Below are 22,437 nucleotides of genomic sequence, written 5' to 3' on the forward strand. Positions count from 1 at the left end.
TGTATTTTTTAAAGTGATTTTTTCCCCCTTTCTCCCTGACCAGGCTGAATTAAGCCTATGGACTGTTCATTGTACAAGGTGGCCTGATATTTTGCATTTCCATGACTAAAGTGTCAAACTTCTGGGTGATACTACCCACAGATGCTGTGTACAGACAATGGTTATTTATTTCAGTGAGGGAAGAATTTGATGTGTTCTGTGTGTGCTATGCAAGACATGAAAGATGATGTTTGTTTTATGTGTGTTATTTAGTGGTATAATTCAGGCTTCTTCATAGTAAAGCCATGAAACGGATTTAGACTTGTAGTTTTTTCAAAGAAGAAAAGTGGTTTTAATCAGTCCAGTTATCACAGTCTGGAGGGTCTCATTGATCAGAAGCACGTGTTGCTTGTTATCTGGAAAATTAAAGAAATCTCACAGTTACAGCCTCATAAATTTGGATGCTTTGTATTCTGACATAGAGTAGTTTTTTCATTAGTGAGGAAGTAGGTCTGATGTCACAAAAGGATTTTGTTTCATCAAGGTGATACATAGCAGAATAACTGAATCCTTAAATGACAAAGGTATGTGAGCAGTCATAGCGAGAGGCAAAGCAAACTAAGTGACACTTAAGCAGAATTGTTTCTAACTAGCAGAATCACACTCTTTTTGGGAGATTAGAAAGAAAGTGATTTAAAAGTTCAGAGGGTTGGAGGATCTCTCCTCTGAAGACACGCTACAAAAGCTGGAGTTGTTCAGCCTGGAAAAGAAAAGGCTCTGGGGAGACCTTGTTGTGGCCTTCCAGTACTCAAAGGGGGCTTATAAAAGTGAAGGAGAACAACTTTAAATACAGGTAGATAGTAGTGAGACAAGGCAGAATGGCTTTACAGTGAAAAAGGAGAAATTTAGATGAGTTGTTGGGAAGAAATTCTTTCCCCAGAGGGTGGTGAGGCACTGGGACAGGTTGCCCAGAGAAGCTGTGGATGCCCCATTCCCCAAAGTGTTCAAGGCCAGGTTGGATGGAGTCCTGAGCAACCTGGTCTAGTGGGTGGCATCCCTGCCCATGGCAGGGGGATTGGTACTACATAGTCCTTAAAGTCCCTTTTAAACCAAGCCTTTCTGTGGTTCTATGAATATCAAATACCCAAATAACAAATTATATTTGCCAGATGAACCATCAATATGGCATAACTAATCACCAAAGTATGGCCTACTCACCAAATAATCACTATGCTCTCATGATTTTAACCTTTATTTGTGTTGTGTCATCTGAAAAGATATGCAAGCATTAAGTGTTTTTCCAGGAAATTTGCAATAGTAATAGCTGACAAAAATCTGCAGCTCCAGGAGCACAGTAGCAGTCACCTCTAATTGTCATGTACATGAAATAGTACTCTAATAGAATAAACTGTGTATTATATCTTTGGATTGTTCATAACAGCATCCAAACTAGAGTACAGTCTCCTAGCTGAGGGGTGTGTGTGACTACTGTGCAGGGGTCAGTGATGCCCCCTGATTGTGGGTGCATGCTGTGACATTGCTCAGCACAGGGAAGAGCATCCTGCCAGCTGATGGCTGGCTGTGATCTGATGAGAAGCTGCTTTGGCAGTCAGGATGGTCAGAGCAGTGGAAGTGTCTGGCTACATTTGTTTTCTCAACAAATGCAGAGAAAAGGTCACATTTAGTCAGCTCTGCTTATAATAGAAAAATACATGCTAATTGTCTTACATATGTGTAGTTGTACTGCCCCGAAGCCATACCAGTCCAGTTGTACAGTACAATGGCAGTACCTGCTAATTGTTCTGTGCCTGTGTGAATCCTTCAGCTGCAATGGGGAGCACCTGCATTGATGCAAATGCAGCGTTAGAAATGCTCCATTTCTTTACAGCTGCTCTCTTCCCATACCTGCAGGCATCTAGCTGTGTTTATATCAGATGCTGGCAGGTTTTCTGCTCCCACATTGCCCCTTCACGTTCTTGCTTTTCCTTGCAGCTGTTTTGCACCAAGAGGCAGCAGTGGGCAGGTCTCAGGGCAGGGAAGCTGGGGTGTTACCAGTACTGCTCGAGCACACCTGCACTTGTTGTTTGTGAGTGTGTTTGCTGAAGGGGAAGGTAATGAAAAGTAGATGCTATCAGTTTTACAAAGGGTGTTCTATTTTGATTTGTAACTGTTGGTCATTGTGTAAGCTGATAATAATATACATAGCTATGTTAAATCCTGCTAGGCTCCTCCTCAAAATGTCCTTCTTTTCAAACCAGTAAGGTCAGCCAGATCTTCCACTTACTCCTGGTGGCTTCCTGACTGTGTTAGTCAGCACACGAAGTGCCATGTTTTATTCTCATACTAGATTCTTATTTCTACCTTGACAGTTTTGGGGTTTGTGCTATTTTTGTTGTTGGTTTTGTTCTGTTTTTAGTTAGTTAGTTGCTTTGTTTTTAAAAAGACATTCTTGTATTATTTCATTCACATACCTATCTTTGGTAGCTGTTGACTGTTTTATAAACAGTTGAGAGAGTAAGGCCAGCTCACATGGAAGGTGGACCTTTTTGTGGGGTGTTTTTGCTGTAGCAGAGTGTCCTAGAGGACACAAGGGCTACAACTTGGAGGTGATCTGAACATGTAATTTTTTTCCTGTTATGCTCTTTGCAATTGATTTAAAATATTTATAAGATGCTTAAAAGGAAATACATTCTCTCGGACTAGTTCCTCATCATTCACAGCACTAGGTCACGGAACATTTCCCTACCCACGTTATTTACCATACAAAATGATTGTTTTATGTTTAAGGAGTAAAAGGAAAAGTGGGGAAAAGGATACAGCTCTCACAATCATTAGCCAGTTTACATAAAGGAAAACCAAATATAGTTGGTGGCATAAACCCACGCATTTCCTCTTCAGCTAAGCTTGTTTTCTACATTTGGTTTTTCCAAACTTACATAGTCTAGTGTTTAAATTAATGAAGTTTGTTTCCTGTCTTTTAAAATTATCAATCCCATAAAATATAATAGCTTGTTTAATAGTGGGGCCTAAAACCCTGAGTCCTGTTTAGTCCCATATTGTATAGAGGCAAACATAGAAATGTGCTCCTTCCCAAGGCTTTCATGGTCTGAAAGTGTGACAAGGCAAAAATGGGAAGAAGATGTTCATGTGCATGTGAGAGAAACAATCAGCAGAGGAGCTTTATTTGGGTCAGTAATTGTGTTAGGCTAGGTCTGAGTGGGGGTCTGTGTTTGGCAACACAAGTGGAGCCTCAAATTAGTTGTAGCCAATTTTTATGGAACAGAGAGACTGTGTCTGAAATGTCATTTCTCTTGAGAGGTTAAAATGTCTCTATGTGATTCTGTACAACTGCTCACTTTGGAGGGTGGATTCTTGGGTTCCAGCCTTTCACCTGGAAATCCTTGGTTGTATCCAATGTCTTTTAAAAATATATAATATAAAACCAGCTCTAGAATTGGGTCTGGAGATGGTGCTGTCATGGGTCTACAATTCACAAAGTTCCCTTGCTCATACTTTGCTCTCTTCCCGATGTCAGGCTTGAGCAGCCTGCTTGAGAGCCATCAAAGACATGATTCTGAAAGCTGTGAATGTGTCTTAGAGACTGAGGGTCAAACTGAGGTGGGGATCCTAATTTATGAGGGAATTCTCTAACTCTTTGAATACTGGGTAAAGCAGTCACTGCCTCCTCTGTGGTTTTGACTGGGACTTGATGTGGGTGCTGTCTTCTGGCCTGGAAGTCACTTTGCATTTACAGAATCAGTTGCTTTAAGCTTGCTTAAATATAGAAGTACTTTCTAGACGCAGATTGTTTCTCAACTGCACATATATGTATAAAGGCTTTTTTTTTAGCCTCCTGGAATAATTCCATGCAGTTTTATGGATGCTGTTATCAATGAGAAATCCTACTTGGGACATTAGAAAAACTGACAATGTCAGACAGTGAGCATGAAAGCTACAGCATTGCTGCTGTAGGATTTAGTATGTGAGAAAAAATTGACAAGTCAGAATGCTTCCTAAGTATATTCTGAGGTCATTTGTTTTGTTCAGCCTGGAGGAGACTGAGGGGAGACCTTATTGCAGTCTACAGCTTCCTCGTGAGGGGAAGAGGAGGAGCAGGCACTGATCTTTCCTCTGTGGTGACCAGTGTCAGGACCAGAGGGAATGGTCTGAAGTTGTTTCAGGGGAGGTTTAGGTTGGATATTAGGGCAAGTTTCTTCACCCAGAGGCAGTTTGGGCCCTGGAATGGGCTCCCCAGGGAAGAGGTCACAACAGCAAGTCTGAGTGTTCCAGAAGCATTTGGACAATGCTCTCAGGCACACGGTGTGACTCTTGGGGATGGTGCTGTGCAGGGCCAGGAGCTGGACTTGCTGATCCCTGTGGGGCCCTTCTTACTCAGCTTATTCTGTGATTGCATGGTCGTGCCCTGTACATTGCCAGACAGTGCCACTCATTAGCAGCATGGCAGCACTCTGTACACTCCAAAATCAAGCTCTTTGTTGGCCCATCTGCTGGAAGCTGTTGCCTCTTGTACTTGCCTGTGAGTTCTGTGCAAAAATAATTTATTGACCTTCTTCCAAAATTTGGGGCCAAAGATAAAAGAACCTTTAAAATATGCTGTTGGAAGACTTTGAATCTTTAGGTGACCTTGGTGAACAGAGTAAGATGGAAAAGGAGAGAAGAGGTGGAGATCTCATATGTTTTAGACACTGTGAAATTATTTTAAGTTAAAATAAGAAAATAAAACTTAGGAAATCAGCAATGAAGTCTAAGCAGGTTAACTCCTGTAATCCTGTCATTCTGTCTTACTGAAAACTCTTGGTTGCACACCAGTTCGATGAAAAGGCTCAGTGCTTCTTTGTTTGATTGGTTTTTCCCCATTGATTCTTTGTAAGAGGGTATGAAGAGACACTGCTGGAGTTTAGCAGGCCTTTATACTTTAAGTATGCCATACATTTTTACTTCAGGGAGCAATATTCTGAAAATAGACTTGGATGTCCATGGAGATTGCTTCAAATACAGGATTGGAGTGGGCTGTGTATATGTGTTTGGGCAGGATTTAGGCCAGGCAGGATATGTGATCTCAGCACTGGTATTCAGCTGTAGCTTAGTGTGCCCAAAAATCATCTTGTCCTGAATATTTCAGATGCTTCTGATTTGTTTATATCATATGAAATATTGCTAGTGGCAAGTATCGTGGTGGTATTGTTGTGCTCAGAACATCAGCCTCTCTTAATAACAAGAAAATTGGATAAAGCCATAAGCAGTTAGAATAAGTCAATGATTCTCTTTTATAAAAACAAAAGGAAAACAACCCAACCCAGCAAAAACTGCACCCTTGCCCCCATAAAAAAGAAACCAGCACCAAAAAACCCCCAAACAAAACCCCCCCAAAATCCAACACATTGACCAAGTAGATTCCTTAACATTGTCAGGAAGTTGTGCTTTTGTGTTTGACCATTTGATGGCATAACCTGCAGCTTTTAATAGGGAAACTGTTAGAAGTCAGTGTGCTCTCCCTCTCAAACAAAATTAATCCTTATGTTCTCCAATTGGTTCTCTTTTCCCAAATCCCCCTCTTTCCTCTGTTTGCCTCCCATTCTTGTTATTTCCACACGATTTGCCTGCATTTTCGCATTTTTTTCTTGCCGTTTTTCACCTATGTTTACTGTCTTAGATTGATTCAATGTTTTATTCCTGTGTTTCTTCTGTACAGTGTCTTTTTCTAGACTTCAGAGTGGAAATTGGCAAGCTTTTATTTGCTACATCAGGAAACTTACGGGTTGGAAAGAAACAGTCCTGTCACTAGTGCTTGTGGCAGCTGAGTGTTGTCATTAGAAAATACTGTGGAGTACTCTAGGGAGAGATGGTTTATGTTGTGGAATGCTGAAGTTACAATAGTGAATGGCCAGTAATTTTTAAACATACACAAGGAGAAAAAAAAATAATCCTACCTTTCCAATTGCACTCCATCGACTGCTTCATAGATTTGTTTTAAATGTCTTGGTTCTACAAGAGAAAAACACTTTGCAAGTGGTTTCTTCACATGCACACATATGTAAGAAGGAGGCATTAACTGTCTAATGCAAACAATGTGGAAATAGAACAACCTCCTCTTGGTACCATTGTGAATTTTAAATTTAGACAGTGATCAAATAAATCACTTGAGTAGTATGCTCATCCCCTTGAGCTGAACTGGAATGCTAACCTGCTTAAAGTGAGCATAAGCTTTGCTACAGTGGATTAGGACTCATGTGAAGTGTTTCAACAACAGCAGTAAAATTAGAAAACTTTCAAATATGCAGTATTATGGGACTTTCTTTCCTATGTGTTTTCTTTTTTTCTTTCTGGGTGCCAGGATCTTTGTAGTATCCATTAAAACTTCATGTGTGCTTGTCAGAATTTCACCCTTCAGATTTTCACAAACGTTGAAACTTAGATGTCTCTGGCATTGCAATAATATTCTAGATATTGGTAAAGCTGTTGTTCTTTCAGACATGCTCCAGCTAGATGGAAACCGCAGCAAAGTGTTTTGTATTAAGAATTTCTAAAAAGATAAATTAATGGGATAATTGTAGATTTAGAGTACAACAATACTGCAATGCAGATGCTTTTCCTCCTTTAAAAATACAAATATTTTCAGTATTTCTTGTAGTGAGAGAAATGTGAGCCCATGAGGACTTGTGCATGCATGCAAGCCTATGATGACCATGAATCACCAAGTCAAGTTCATTTCTGTGGAATGGGCAATGTATTTTGCTGTGGGTTTTAGAAATAGGGCCATGTGCTTTCTTTCATTCTCAGCATCTCTGCATGAGTGATAACTAGAAAAATCTCAGTGTAGCTTACATTACAAACAACAAATCCACACAGAGTTTTGCTTGCACCATTCTTGAAACCTGCAAGGTTTTTCTTGTAAGAGTGAAGTTTATGTTGTCCTTGAGATCCCTTTCAGCAGAGCACTCCTAGGATCTAAGCCAGGGTAGTTTGGTCCAGGATTCAGCACCCATAGGCAGTGGGGCTGAGGAGGAAAGTACAAGGCAACAAGGACAGTACAATCAACAAGCTCATTGCTGCTGCTGCTCTCTTTGCTATACTCTCATTGCATACATATTCTTTGCAGTTATAGTTTTCATAATTTATGGGTAAACTCTGACAACTTCTTATAAAATGTCACTATCTAGCTTCCAGGTTTGAAAGCACCCCTGGCTGTATATATGTAGTTTCATGGCTGCTGTTTGCCTGCAAATACAGGAAAACAACATTGCATGGTGTCTGACCCACGGGTGACATTTAGAGGACTTTCTATTAAAAGCCTGAAATATGATTGAAACCTAAATGCAAATTTAAGTGGCCTGGGTATCTGATGTGGCTCGTTGCTAGGGAGAACCTGGGATTCATTCAGCCTCGGTTCACTGCGCTGCTCTGTTGCCCTTAGAGCAAGTCACTTAAGCTGTCCTGTATGTCACCATTTCATATCCTCCTCAGAGCTTAATGTTTGTACTGCACTTTGAAGATTTATAGCCCTGTTCAATCTTACTATACTCTTGCAAAGGGCTGAATGTTTTTGTGCATCTGTTAAAGGTGTGATCAGTACTTTATGTGAAGTGAATAATAAAGCTTATGAAGAATGAGTCATGGTGTGTTCCTGTTTTTATGCAACCTTTTACTGCGGTCATTTTATGTCCTTTTTGCGTTCTATTTTATTTTTAAATATAGGTATCATTATTAGTTACAAGATTCCTCCTTTTAATTTTTGTTCAGATCTCTAACAATCTTGCAGTGTAATTTGGTCCTGATGTCCTTATTTGTTTTGTGTAAGCCATGGCCTAAACATTTACACATACAGTGAAAAGAAATGAAAAATAAAATCCACCGTCTAGTTATGAAAGGATGCAGGTACCTTGTTTAACTAAACTTTCAAGTGCATTCTTAACTGCTGTATGTAAATTCCTTTTGTCTATTTAACAAATTCTGAAGTAGTAGGTCAGCTACAGGGTTTTCCTTTAATTTACTATTGGGTTTTGTTTGTTTATTTTGAGTCCTCTAGGAAATTCCTATAATTCAGTAGAAATGTAAAATGAAAATGCCAAAAAGGAGAGCTGCTGGGTGTCACAGCTGTTGGTTAGTTGTCAGCACACTCCTTATATCATGTCCAATGACAACTGGTTTGTCTGTCAACTTCTGTCTGATGCCCTGTGTAATTGGCTTTTGATCCAAAAGTAGACAAAACATTCTATATTTGCTCTTAAACTTGAGTTTGAAGTAGCTTTTTTTTTTCACTGTATTTGGACCTTTTTCCTTTTTTGCTTGCTGGTAATAGTTTGGAGCATGGCTGTTAGCCCTATAAATTGCATTCAGACATCTTAATTAAGTACTCTTTTTATCATCATCTTTGCTTAGCAACATCCTTTCTGAGATATTCTGGGAAACTTAATACTTGTCTGGTGTGTAAAACAGTGTTCGTAAATCAAGGTATGCTGCCTTATCCTTCTTGCTTATGTTGTTTAATAGCTTTTATATTACTCTCTTTGAGCCAGAAGCATGAAGCCTTATACACCTAGTCACTGCAGTTTATTGCATTTAACAATCACCACTGAGACTCAGTCTTTGGAGTATGACTTACCATGCTGGTGAAGATTGTTAGAGTGAAGAGTGTCTACATGGTTGTCATGGATCCAAGCAGCAAGTAGCTTTCACATTCCAAAATAATCTGGAATTTAAACAAAATCTTTAGGCTCTCAGAAGCTCATATTGGTGTTTTCCATTTCATTTAGCTGCTGAAAACATGCTATCTCAAAGACATAAGACCAAAATGAAAATAAAATTATCTAAACCTGCTTTGACATAGACCATAGATATGCTTCAGATCCTGTGTGTGTTTCACGCTGAACAAAATTAACCTTTTTGACACAGTTATTTGAGCACCTTCTTGTGCTGCACTAGAATCCCTTTCTAGGCTTTTGGTTTTAAAAGTTGTGTTTGTCCTCCACTGGGAAGGTGCATGGGGTGCTGCATTCTCTGAGCAGACATTTGTCACTCTCATCCACCTGTGGTCGTGCTCCATCAGGAGCTCCCGCCTCAAAGCTCTCAAGCACAACACAGAGCCTCTCTCTGTTCAGTGTGTGAAGTTGATCAGTGCTTTTGGTAAGAAAGGTCTCCCTCACCCTAAGGATCAAAGAGAACTCACATAGTTTACTCAAACAATACAAGGCTTAACTCTTTCTTTCTGGAAATCATAACTTGGTCTTCCAACCAAGATAACTTGGTTGTAGACACTAGGTGTTTTCCTTTGTCAATAAAAAGTGTTAGAATTCTATGCTGTCCTCTAGAGTTTCATCAAATGCTTAGCTATCAATAGTGGCTTTGATTTCCCATTTAATTCTAATGCCCTGAGGTTTGCATTTCCCTCACAGTTTCCTTCCCTTCTCTATCAACCTTGGCCCTTATGCTTTTTGTACCATTCAAATGTTTTCTCTGCTACAATGTCTGTTGTTCAATAACTTTTTTTGCGAGTTCTTTTTGGTGAGTTCAATTCTTCATTGCAATTTAATTTTCAGTGGAACAAACCTGATTTCCATGCGTTCTTTGTGATTGAGCCCATGTGTTTCACTAGGATTGTTTGCATATGGTTTGTATTAATGTGCTTTCACTGCGTTTTGATGGTTAAACTGATTAACCTTGCTAGGAATGGATTCAAAGCCTTTAAGATTCTGTTCTAAGTTTAGGAAAAGGAGCAGTTTTGTGAAATCAAAGCAGAATTTGAAAATCCTGAATTGTTTCCATGAATTCTTGGAGTGAAAAAATAATCTTCCAACTATCAAACTGCACAATTCTCTCTTAGATTCTATGGGGATGAGAAGAAGGAAATGTAGGTAACTAGGGTTGTCTTGGGTCTTGGTTTCCTGAAGGAATTGAGGAGCAAGAGACGTGAATACTCAATTTTCTTTACAAAAAGTACATATGAATTATAATCATGTTGAGGTTATTTATTCTGTCAAGCTCTCTTGAATTTATTTTTTTTAAATATATCAGTATGTCAGCTCTTGAATTCTGTCATCACATTGCTCCTTGTAAATATCAAACTTGTCACCAACAACATGAAGAATGTAAGCAGGTAAGATGCCATGCACCAGCTAACATTTAATGAACACTGTTTAACAATTCTTTGAAATCTGACAGATCTCCTTGATTTGTGAAGCACCTCATCAGTAACTCAGAAGGCACAGGTTGTTTCCTGAGTGGTAAAAACCAGCTGACAAAAGGAGAGATCTTGATTCACAGCTGAAAATAGGCTAGTTGAAAGAGCTCTGTGGTCTTGCCAGTTGTACAAGAGTTTTCTGGAGAATTACTATCTTTCTATTAGCTAAGGCACCTTGAGATGGTGCTGTCCATTGATTCTGTAACCCAGTACCATGTGCCCTTTCATGCCTAGATAGAGATTCTCAGTCACAGTCATCTGTTAGTGAGGCCCCTTTGGGTCACTGGCAGAGAGTTTTATGTTCTGTTTGCTCCACCACTTTTATAGACCATGCTGGAAACTTTTTATTTCTTCCTGGTGACTAGGGATCATGAGCTGCTTTAGATGGCAGTATCCTTGTTCCTGGCAGGCTTTCTGCTGTCTGGGCTATGAATCACAACAAGATAAATTTGCTTTATGCTTTACAAAGTGTTGTACAGAATCATAAAATAATTGATTGAAAGACAGATCCAGAGCTCTGCCCAGCCCTTCACTCTGTCAATATAGGTCTACAGCATGATATGAAACATGCAACACCCAGGTTTAGCTCATTAATGAATGGGAAGCTTTGATCTTTTTGGCCATGTCTGCAGAAGCAGCATATGGCTCTACTGGGCAGGTAATGCAATGTCAATATAATCTGTCTATGTTTGTATAGCTCTTTATTAGAAAAAATCTTGCAAGAGCTGAGGGTGAAAGTTCAGTACCCAAAATTTTCCACTTCTGTAACAATTTCCTGTTCCTAGCTTGTATGTTAAATGTCTTCTGATTGTTTACCTCCACCTTTCAGCCCCAAATGCTAGCAATCTGCCTCCTGTTTAAAGAACCTAGAAAGAAGAAATAAACATGTTGGTGTATTGCTCTATTTTTATATTTGCATATATCATTATGTGCAATATACAGACATTGATATTCCCTCTAGAAGGGAGTGTTTGTGGCAATTTACCTGGGTCTGTTGTTAGAGAAAAATGTTTGTTACTGTAGATTACACTGTTCTACAGGTGCTACTTTCTCATTTTAGAGTTTTTGTTGTTAGGACAAGTAAAATAATTACTGGATAAGAAATGTTTTTTGTGACTGGGACCTCTTACAGCTTTATCCTACAAGTTGCCTGGGCAGGCACAGGGATGTTGAGTTACACAGTTTCAGTAGGCATTATTCAGCCAGCACTGAGAAACCATGACAGACAGCTCTCTGCAGGGAACAGGTATTTTTCTTTCTTTGCAGAAACTGAGGATGTGCACAGCCTTTTGTATGTTTAGAATCTAAGAAATTGACCTATCCAGATGCTTCAAAATTAATTAATGAGAGGGAGTGAGCAAAACCAGTTCCTGCAGCTGTCAGTGCCCATAAATCATCTCTGTTTTTACTTTTGAAGCAGGACAAGAGCATGAATTTAATTAATGGGTTTGACTTGCTCTGGAAACACACAGCAGAGAATTCACCCTACCCACACCTTTCACAGATGCTGTAAACATACAAATGTTATTGTGTATTTACTCCTGAATGCTTTCCAGCATCATTGTGCTAGATACAGTTGAATGCCTCAGGCAGGTGGCAAAGCAATGACTGCAACAAATCCTTGTTCTGTGACACCCAGATCAGAGAAGCAGCAGGTCAGCTCCTGTTTTCGTGGTTCCAGCCAACTTCTGCCTAACAAAGGCATTAGTAACGGCTGCTGCTGAAAACTCCAGGGGAAAGCAGAAAGAGTGAGTTTGTCTGTTTTCCATGGTTGGCAATTCAATTATAGTATGAAAAAAGTACCAAGTAGATTTATTCTGCGACCCTGGTTAAAAAAAAAAAAAAGGATAATCTCTTTCTTTAAAAAACTGTCTCTACAATGGATCACCAGGAATGTCTCTGCATTATTTGACTTTTATTATATTTTTAGTTCTACCTTGTTAAGTGCAAAGAGACTCAGAAACTGTGACGCTGGATCAGACCCCAGTTCAGTGCTGTAGTCAGCACCAGGTACCTCAGAAGGGATTGTGCAAACACCCCTGGTATTATGGGGAACTGGGATTACATAACATTTACATCACATCAATCATGGCTTTAAATCTCTTGTGTCTGAAGACTTGCATTCTCCTAGAACATTTAACTTGTTAAAAGTTAAAATTGATTTTGTCATGTTCACTGCTGTGATGCTGGACAGTGTTAAGTTTTTTTCTATGGAAACTCATTGTACTCTTTCCTTTGGTAAGAAATTTATAGATGGCAATTTATGCTGGAGGAGGAATGTTCTTTGCTCCTGTGCTAGTGCCCTTTTTGACCTGGCTGAATATTCCCCCTTATTTATGATGTTACGTAAGAAGATGCAAACATTTTCCTTTTAGTCTGCAACGTGTAGGATTTCATTGTCTAGATATCTAGAGGACCTGGAAAATGTGTACTAAGAAATGTGGCCTTTTTAAATAAGAGGGAGTAAAATAGAACATTATTTGAGCTCCTCTATATGATTAGGACTTTTGGTTAGTGTGGATGTGTAGATGTGGTGATAATACCCGAGTAACTTAGAAAATAGTGATTCTTTATTCAAATACTGGAAAATAAGCTTGAATATACTGAAAAAAAAGGCTGAATGTTGTTTTGTATGCCCTGTGCCCTGTGTATATGTGCAGAATGGCATTCACCCTCCTATGATTGCTGGAACCATGTGATGTTGTACTAAAAGTATCAGTTCTTGCTATTTTCTTGTTTTTGTTGCTGCTTAGAGAGTCTTCTAGGAAAGGATCTATCTGGGGCCTCTAAAATTCATAACATTGCCAGACTTGTGGTGAATGCATTTATGAGTATTTACATGGAGGTTAAGATTTGGAGTAAGTGTTAGGAGTGCAAGACCCTGAACATTTCAATCTGGCAAAATCCTCAAATCTCTCTTCCTTTCCCTATGATGCTCATATCCTGGCAAGATCCACGATCCTTGTTTTTTAAAAATTTGTGCCAAAACTATCCAACAACAATTTAAATTAAAAAATGCTTTTTTCTACATTTAAATATTGAAACACACCTATAGCTGCACTGACCTGACACTGACACCAGAAATTCCAGGAAATATTCACAAAGAATGCCAGGCACTGAGCAACTACTCTTTGTGTTTGTTATAAGAGAACATTTTTTCATCTAATTTTTCATCAACTATTTTACCTTTCTCTTCTGTGTATAACATGGTCAGTTGAAGACTGATATTTTTTGAAGTTATTACTACAGCTATATCTGACAGCATTTTATAGCATAAAAGAATTCACCATCCTGATTTCATCAAATACAACTTTGTGAAAAGGCCATGTTGCACGCCCTGAGGTCTTATGTAGGGGTGATTGGAAAAGTAAATCATCATCCCACCTGCATTACTGGATAAGGCCCTTTTCAGTATAGGGAATGTAGAAGAGGCTGCATTTCTTCTACTCCTTTTTACCTAGATTTGCAGCATGTATTAATACAAACTGTAATTTACTGCTCTTTAGCCATTATTGCTGTGTGTTCTGCTGTGTCTTCTCTGTGGCAGTGGCCTTCTTTCAAGGGGAAGAAACTTCTTTGGTCCTTAAACTTGGTGAAGCTGAACTGTGAATCACTCGTACGTGAGTGATCTCTGTTGTTCTATTACCTGATTGCTGAAGCCTCTGACAAATTAAAGGCAAGGCCTTATCCACAATCATATCCTGAGTTTAGCTGTTCACAGAATCAAGGAATATTCTGAGTTGAAAGGGGTCACAAGGTTCATTGAGTCCAGTTTTGAGGTGAATGGCCCATAGAGGGATTGAACCCAGAGCCCTGGCAGCATTAGCACCATGCTGTATCCAGCTGGGCCAATCTCACCTGTGTCTCCCCCTGCCAGGAGCTTCGTGAGGGTGCCCTGGGGGAAAGGATTGTTTCCAGCCTTTGTGCTGGAGGGGAAACCACTGAGGATCAGTGCCTGCCTGCAGTGCTGTGGTGTCAGCAAGCAGTAAGAGGTGACCTAGAGCTAGGCACAGGCAAGGCTGTGTTGTAAGCCTGACCTCAAATTTCCCTGATGCTCTGCTCCCTGCAGGCCCTCTCTGCAGACCTGCTGTGAATCTTCTCTTTGCTTGCCTTACTGAGGAGCTTGTGTTGTCTGTGTTCTTACCACAAATCAGGTATTTACTGGTGGAGGGGAAGGGGAGATGTGTGTGTTGTTTGTGCCTCTTTCCTCTGCCTTTTTCATTAAGACTGTCTGATGTGGCACATACTACCTGATGCAAATATATCCTTATGATTAGCTAGTCTTGCCAGCTTTTATCTGGGTTGAAGGTATCTTTCTTAGGGTTTGTTTCTGTAAACAGGAACACCCAGGCATGTCCCCACTTCTCACTGTTTTCAGGCAGTGGTGACAAAGCAAGGTCTAATTTAGCTACAAAAATCAGTAAGGTTTCTGAAGAGTGTCATTCACTGTCAAAAGCACTTTTGTTGGCAAAGAGCCATGGGGAGCCACCTCTAGAAATAGGGTCTCCTTTGTTTTTGAGGATGTGGAAATGGTTGACATTAAATCATGGGCTATAATTCACACAGTGAGAAGTTTGCAGACTGATTCTGTAAGTAGAAAAATCCCTTGAGGAAACACATTTTGTCTATAATTCTGTCAGTCAGAAGATTAGAGTCAGTCAAAAACTAACTTACACAAATTGCTTAATAGTAAAGATTGTGCTAACATAGGTAAGAAATTTAGCTGAAGTCTTTTGCTTAAGGCTATGAAAATTGGGTGACATTGAAAAATGGTATTTCTTTTCCAGGAGATGTAGTAGAAAAGTGTTCTGAGCTATAATTAGTTGCACATGACACTTCTGTTCCAGCATTAGGAATAATCATAATTACTTAAATTTGTTGTTCAAAGTATCCCAATGTGCTTAGCATTTGGTTATATATTTGGATAACACATGTAGCCTTTAGGGCTCAGATTTCAGAGTGGGACTTGTTCATTATAATTTGTAATTGTGTGAATATTATACTGACACGTTTTAAGAATTGGCCAAGGTGAAACAGAGGTGCTTCAGATGACATTTTGAATCCTTAGTGCTAGGAAACACTGAGTTGGGAGCAAGTACTCCTCATCAGTTTGTTATATGCATATATATATATATATCTCTATATATATCTATCTATATATCTCTGTGTGTGTGTATAATCCTACTCCCTGTAGTTAGAGTGTGGAAAGTCCTTCACTACCAAATTTAACTTTTAATAATGTACATTCCTCTAGAAAGATTGTGTGTCTGCAGTTGCTTCTGCTTCTTCCTCCTGCTTTTGGTAGAGTGCATCCTCCTTTTGTGAATGAGTTGGTCTTGGGAGGGTGGAACCAGATTTTGTCTTGCTTCAGAATTATGATACTGATACTGTTCCACTGATGAAGAGTGGAACAAATAGATGGGCCCTTATTCTACAGCTGACGTACATTTAGGTAGCTCATCTTACATCAGTAATTTGTGTAATCAACCCTTGTTAAAAATGACACATATATTTGGTTTATGATTTGTTATGAAATTCTTGCACCCACAATGTGAACACGCCTGTCTATGGGGTGGAGTTTGCAGTACAGGGGAGTTTGGCTGACAACTTTCTGGTGTCCTCATCAGAGCAGCAGGAGCACTTGGTCCTGGAGAGCCAGGAGTGGAGCAGGTGCCAGTGAGGTGAAGTGTTAATATGGTTAATATGAGGCTTACTCAGTGCTTACTGCCTTTCCTGAAGTTCCCCAACTCATGTATGGGAGGTGTAAATCTGTACCCAAAGGCCAGAAAACCCCACTGCCAAAACAGGCAATAGCTCTACCCTTTTCTCCTGCTGCTGTCTGTGTGTGCAGAGACCAGACTGTGGTGGGGCAACTCCTCTGGGTGAGAAACATAGGAGTTTTTGGTTAAAATTCAGTGTTCACATAAGGGCCTAAAACGCACATAAAATCCTGCCAAAGCTAGATTCTCCTCAGCCATTTGAAAGTTCTAGCTTTAATGTTGGCATTCTTTTCATCCTCCAGACAAGTTAAAGCTCAGGGGGAGGCATCAGCAGTGAGTCCTCTAAGTAAAGCAGGAGTAGCAAAGATGATGATTTTGAAAGTCATTTCAGCAAAGCAGGCAGTAATGAAGAAGATTTTCAAAATGAAAACAGTTCCCTTATGTGGTTTCTAATGCCTTTTCAAACTGGGTAGCAAAGGTGTTTTTCAGACAAGCTACTGCAATTCAATTAGACTGACCTAATTTCTATTTCTTGTCTTTCTGCTACAGGTTTCCACACTGATAAAATTTAGTTTTCTTCAAATCATGTTATGGCTTGGAAGAGATTTGGGCACAGCACTGTTAATTGACAGAGTTTAAACACAGGAAATGTTCCCTAAAGGTTGCCTAGTCTGTATGCTCATTTTAGCTAAAAAACTTAAAAAGGACTTTTTGGATTTGGGCAGATGAAAGTTTTTATAAGGAAAGTAAGCATTGTTGCTGTCCAGGGCAAATGTAGTTTTTAAATTAAAAGTAGAGATTATAGGCCCACTCTTCTATATTTATATAATTCTCTTTGTGCTGGCTGCTCACAGGGATACACTGAGTGGCACAAACTCTCACTAAACACCTATGAACTCAGTCGTGTGCATCACATCCCACAGTTAGCAGAATTGGTTATGCATTTAAAGCAGCTTAATCTAGAAACAGAAATTCTTACTGGGCTTTCTTCAGCAGCTTCTGTTTTCTTTCTTTAACCTAATTAAATGCTGATTTAAAATGCATTGACGACATCAACATTTGAATAAGATTATGGCGTGATGGTTCTAGGTTCCAAGCCTTTGAAATAAATAAAAGTTCTTTTCAAAGCATGAAATTACTTTTTCTTGCAACCCATTCCCTAATCTAAAATCACTAATCCTGTGAGACTGACAATCCAAGCAACTGTTTAAGCCTGAAGCCTAATTTGGCCACAGACACGGCGCTGCTGTGAAGCAAAAGAAACTAATAAGTAATCCAGATTTAAATCAGCACATCATTATTTATACAGAATTGCTTCAGTTTAACTATGCTAGTCCAGCACCACCCTTTTTCTTAGAGCTGTGAGTAGTACTCATTGATATTTCCACAAGGTGCTTTGGCAATGGTTTTGCAGCTGAAGCAATGCTGCTGTGGCATTTAATGCAGGCTGGGTTGTCACATTTGCAGTGCCAGGAGACCCCTGCTCTGTGCTGCTGTGAGACTGCCTTTCTTGGCAGGTGTTGGGATTTGCCTGCAATATGCATATGCGGGACTGAAACCAAAGGGATACCTTTAAATGCTGAGAGACATCCTCCCTGCCTGCAGTCTTTGTTCACTTCATATGTAAAGAAGGTTTGAAATTCAGGTATTTATTTCTCTGTTGTAGTTTTAACTGACTAACTGGTGCGACTTGTATGTAGTCCAGGAATTTTAAGCAGACAGCACAATGAAAAGTTTTTATTATTACTCAATATTTCTTTTGATTTTACATCCAAAACCGTAAAATTTTGAATTTTTTCAGGATGTATCACATCTTGAATGAGCTTTATCAAAATTTTGACATTGCTGAGGATATCTAAGTCTAGCAAAGGCTTCCTTTTTCTGCAATGCAGTCACAGATGACTGATATCAGTCCTTCAGTCATGTGATTTCATTCTGTCAATGGATGATCCCTCAGCTTTGACAAAACCTATTCTTTGATGTTAAAATCAGTTAAAATCCTGGAGTTCAAGTATACATCCAAAGGAAATACTGATAGAGTGCATTTCTTTTACAAATCACATTTAACTGAGGGCCTAAGTGATTTATGGGAACTAAGAATAAATAATACCTCCAGTAAGAACTTTTTTTCCTCTCAGCTGTTTAAACTCTTTCTCAGGTTCTACTGACAGGGATGCTTGTGTGGACCAGGGACTGGAGCCTGTAGGGGTGTGTGCTGTCCCTTGCAGCATTCTAAGTCTTTTCTTGTGGTGATTCTCTGTACTTTCCAGATTTTGACATCTAGAGGCATTCCTATTTATTACAGATTTTTTTCAAATGGCATGTATTAATAAGGATGAGTAGGGAAAGGTAAGTCTGATTTACAAAAGCCACAAAGATGTAGCTTTGTTCTGGTTGAGAAAATGTAATTTTCTTGTGGTTTCTTTTTAAAATTATTTGTGAAAAGACCATTTCCCCTTTATAGCATGATCCTTGTGATGGTCTTTACCTATTTGAGAGAGCCTTGAGGTCCTTGGGCCCCTGGAAAAAATATCAGAGCTTAGTTTTTTTGCTCCTTCCCAGTCTGATATCCAAAGAACTGGGCTGCTGTCCCAGTTTGGATCACAGTGCTGGAAAGATGAGATGATGAAGAGACAGGCAAGTGGGTGAGTTACTATTGGAGACCCAGATAGCTGCTAGATTCTATCAAATCCTGCCTTGTTCATGTCAAAAAGACATCAGAATTCATTTCAGCTAGGATGGACAGACAAACCTGCATAAAAATGTAGTCAGTGCTCTCCTAACCCTTCTGCTATTGGATCAAGTTTCAGTCTATACATCTCACTGTGCTGAGGTGAGGAAGGGGTCTGAAGGAATAAGATATTTTTGTCCTTTACAGGAAAGAAGGCCTTTTCACACTGTTCTATCTGGCATATTACCTCCTGAAATCCTTTAATTGTATCAAGCTGTATGCTTTTATTTTCTCTGTGGCAAAATGTTCTTGCAAAAGTGACTTATGAGTGACTTGCTGTGAAGTTTCCTGTCACAATTAAATTTCTGTGATGCTGAACTGCTGCCAAGAGTTGGCCCTCTTCTCACCTATCCCTTGTGCTGCATGTATTCAATAGGAAAAAGTGAATTTGAAGCTTCAGAATGAACAAAAGCGCTGAAAACAACAGCAGTCTGCTGTGGCTAGAGTTTAACCCGAGTTCTTAGGGTGAGAGGCTGTGGTCAGAGGCCTTGGCCCCTGCAGAAAGCATTGCATTGCCCTGAGACAGCTGGAGTGAGGGTGACCCCTGGCCCTGGGTGCAGCACTGAAGTGGCCCCTGGCAACAGAGAGGAGAGGTTTTCCCCAGAGGTGAGACAGCTCTCTGCTGATTTCCTCCTTTCTTCCTGTAACGAAGGTTGTGTTTGTTAGTCAGCTCCTTATTCAGGTGGTGTTTGTTATACAAAAACCAACACGAGAGTTTGCAAAACAAGCCTGTGGTTTTATCTGCAATACCTGTACTTGTGACATGGTGTTAAAACACCAGCACTGCTAAAGCCTGAACTGGGAGAAGAGAGAGAAAACCCTTCAAAATTGCTACCTCTAGAAAGGAACACTCTGCATGTGATGCTGTGCCAAAGGAACAAAGATTGGCTAGTTCAAGCCATATTGAAAGATCTGTTGTTTGGGTTTGGGTTTTTGTTTTTCATTTATTACCTTTTAAGATAGTAGAAAATTTTTGAAATGTGAAAGAAGTGTGGAAAATTGAGAAATGATGATTCCATAGACAAAGCCTAAGAAGAAGGAAACAAGTGGCAAACATTAATATGAGGACAATCAGCAGTGTGTTTTGGGTGGAGCAATGATTGGGGAGGACAGCTCTGTGATGAACAGGCCTGACTGACTCCCAACAATCTGTTTGTGCTTCCTGCTGGCCCTGCCTGTGCTCTGTGCTGTTCTGGATGTGTGTGCACTGCAGGAGGGCTCTGGTTCAGCTCCAGCTGCACTCCAGTGCCATTCCATGGCAGAACAATTCACAATTCCCTGCCTAGCTCTATGGGATATCTGGTTTTTTTATGCATGAGACACTGCCTAGCAAAATCTGTTTAGTTGTCTTTAATCCTGGTACTGGGCTTGACAGCAGCATGCCACTGGCAGATCCATTCCATCTGAGCAAGGCAGTTTGCCAGCTACATTATTCAAAGCAACCTAAAGCTCACAAAGCTGGTGTTTCTTTGACTTTGGAGAGTCCCTGCTGCTCTGGGTGAGCTCTGAGCCACCTCATGCCCAGTGCAGACACTGGAACCCACTGCTGCCAAAGCCACGTGAGGCAGTGGTCACCACAGGCTGTGCAATAACCTCCTGATGACACCCATCATATGGGATTTCAGGTACCTGCAATTATGTGCCTCCCAAACCCAAAGGGATTAAAACCCAGAGCATTTATTTCTCAGGGATAATGTATTCTTTAACAATAAGCAAGATGGGATTGGGTTGTGCCTCCTTACTCTCCCTAAAGCAAGGATGTGCTGGAAGGCTGGATCCAATCTGGAACAGTCTGGTAATCTATAAATTAAAAATGGTTTAAATATGGTGAGTATTATGAGGTGTGTCTGGGACAGCCAGAGCAGTGAGGCCTTTATCCCCTGTGGTGCTTGTAGATGCTGCTGTGGCACAAACAAGGAACTGCTGCAAAGCCCTGATGGCAGCTCAGAGCCAAGGCACCCGGAGCCTCCTTGCCAGGGGAAACCCTGCTTGAAGGGAGGGGCAAAACCTCAAATCGGAGTGGGAGCTGGGTAATGGTACCCTGGGAGTAACAAACACCTCGGAGTCTTGCAGGTGTCTCACCCTGATGCTTCAAAAGGCCATCCATGGAAAGCTTTGTGGCAATCAATTGCTGTCTTTCCTCCGTAAGGAGCCCTTCAGGCCTCCTGGAAAGCAAAGGAAGGGCCTGGAAAAAGTAGGGTAGAGCTCAGGCTCTGCTTCAGGCAAGCCTTTCTTACCAGGTCTTTCAAAAAGGTTTATTGGCATGAAGGCTAAATCATTTTTGTGTTGTGTTTTGCTGGACTAAAAATACGTTGTTTCTCAGTGGGAGAAAAGTGAATTGGTTCAGTAAGATTTTCTCAAATCAGGCATTTCTAGCCTTTGTTTTCCGCATAGGTGTGTTATTTTTCCCTTGGGAGGAAAGTATCAAAGGTGTCTCTGTGTGGGAAGGTGGCATGGGAGGAGGGTGAAGCTAGTTCTGCAAACATGCTTATTTCAAATACCAGCCTAGAGAGAGGCTGCAGATTTTTGGAGACTGGGCTCCATGTGGTGGGTGGGAGGGGGTTTCTGTGCTATTGATTAATTTCAAATTGTGTGGGATTTTCCTGGCATAAATGCATAGGGTCTTTGCCAATTTAAACTTAATTTTCCTTCTGTCAAAGGAGCTGCAAAAGCTGTGTGAAGAGGATGTTTTGGGGATGAAGGACTCCAGAATCTGCAGGCCTTGATGGAGTTAACCTTTCCATTTTGTTTGGGAGAAGGAGCATGACTTTTCCTGGGCAGTAGTATATTTACTCATGTAGCTTCTTTTGCAAGAAACTTTCTTTTCCAGAGCCTTACTAGGAAACTCTGTATGGAGCACAAAATGCTTTTTTAAATCTATCTTTGAATATTATGCTCCTTACTGGGAATGCCATGGAGATGAGGAAAACCAAACCAACCTGAATAAAGAACAAATCCTGCAGGGTGGCAGTATACTTGTACAGGGTTGGGAAACAGAAGATCAAATCTAGAAAACAGGAAGCTCTCAGTGGACTCAGTCCTTGGGTTAGAGAGTCTGTGCCAGTCTCTGGGTGAGCTGCTCACCCGAGCTAGCACTGCACAGCGAGTTCTGTGCTCAGAGCAATATTGCAGGCTGCAGGAATGTGAGATAAACTAGAATTGTACAGGCCAGAAAAAGGTCTGTTGTACTGAACAAAGAAATCTCAGTCTGTTATTAACTTTATTTCACGTCAAGAGCAGAACATACAAATCCAGGCTCCTTCATGGCATGATACTGAATGATACAAGCCCTGCAGCACAGAGCATACCACTGCTGGATTTTTTGTCCTAAATGCACTTCAGAGAAATTCAGTCAGGTTAAGTTTATGCTAACAAACACTCATTTAATGCAGCTGTTACAGCAGTGCAAAGCACAGGTTGGCAATAAGCCATGCTCCTGGGGTGCATCTCAAGTACTGGCCTTGTAAAGCATTTTTTTGCACATTTCTCTTTTTTACATCAAGCTAGAATGATATAGAGAATAAAAAAGAATTTCAAAAAATAAGAAGAATCAGTGGTTTACAAACATCATAGTTGCATGACAGAGGCAATTTTAACATATGTAGTAGCTTAACAGGGTGAAGAATCAGCAGATTTGGGGGGAAATATGAGCATTTAACTTCTTGGAGGGCAAATAGAACCCACAGCGAAAAGAGTCAATGTTGCTTTCTCTATTTCAAAGAAAATTTATATTGGAATAGATGATAGATGGAAAAAATTGCATTTTCTGTGGCTGTAAGAGTTCAAGTTATAACTGGATTTTCAAATTG

The 22,437-nt window shown here is 40.2% G+C and overlaps 1 protein-coding gene across 2 annotated transcripts in view; it reads right to left on the bottom strand.

The window, feature by feature from the left end:
* The window catches only part of C5H4orf19 (chromosome 5 C4orf19 homolog), a 40,020-nt gene that overhangs the window by 9,597 nt on the left and 7,986 nt on the right, over nt 1–22,437 (bottom strand). Inside the window, exons 2-4 of one of the 2 annotated variants that reach the window (XM_063157441.1) lie at nt 10,994–11,043; nt 8,603–8,689; nt 5,931–5,985 (exon numbers count right to left, since the gene is read on the bottom strand). The gene's annotated coding sequence lies outside the window, so the exon portion shown is untranslated. The remainder of the gene's footprint in view (nt 1–5,930; nt 5,986–8,602; nt 8,690–10,993; nt 11,044–22,437) is intronic. The other variant, XM_063157442.1, reaches the window with a different exon arrangement.

The sequence above is a fragment of the Melospiza melodia genome, chromosome 5 (genome assembly GCF_035770615.1).
Source record: "Melospiza melodia melodia isolate bMelMel2 chromosome 5, bMelMel2.pri, whole genome shotgun sequence".
Taxonomy (NCBI): Eukaryota; Metazoa; Chordata; class Aves; order Passeriformes; family Passerellidae; genus Melospiza; species Melospiza melodia.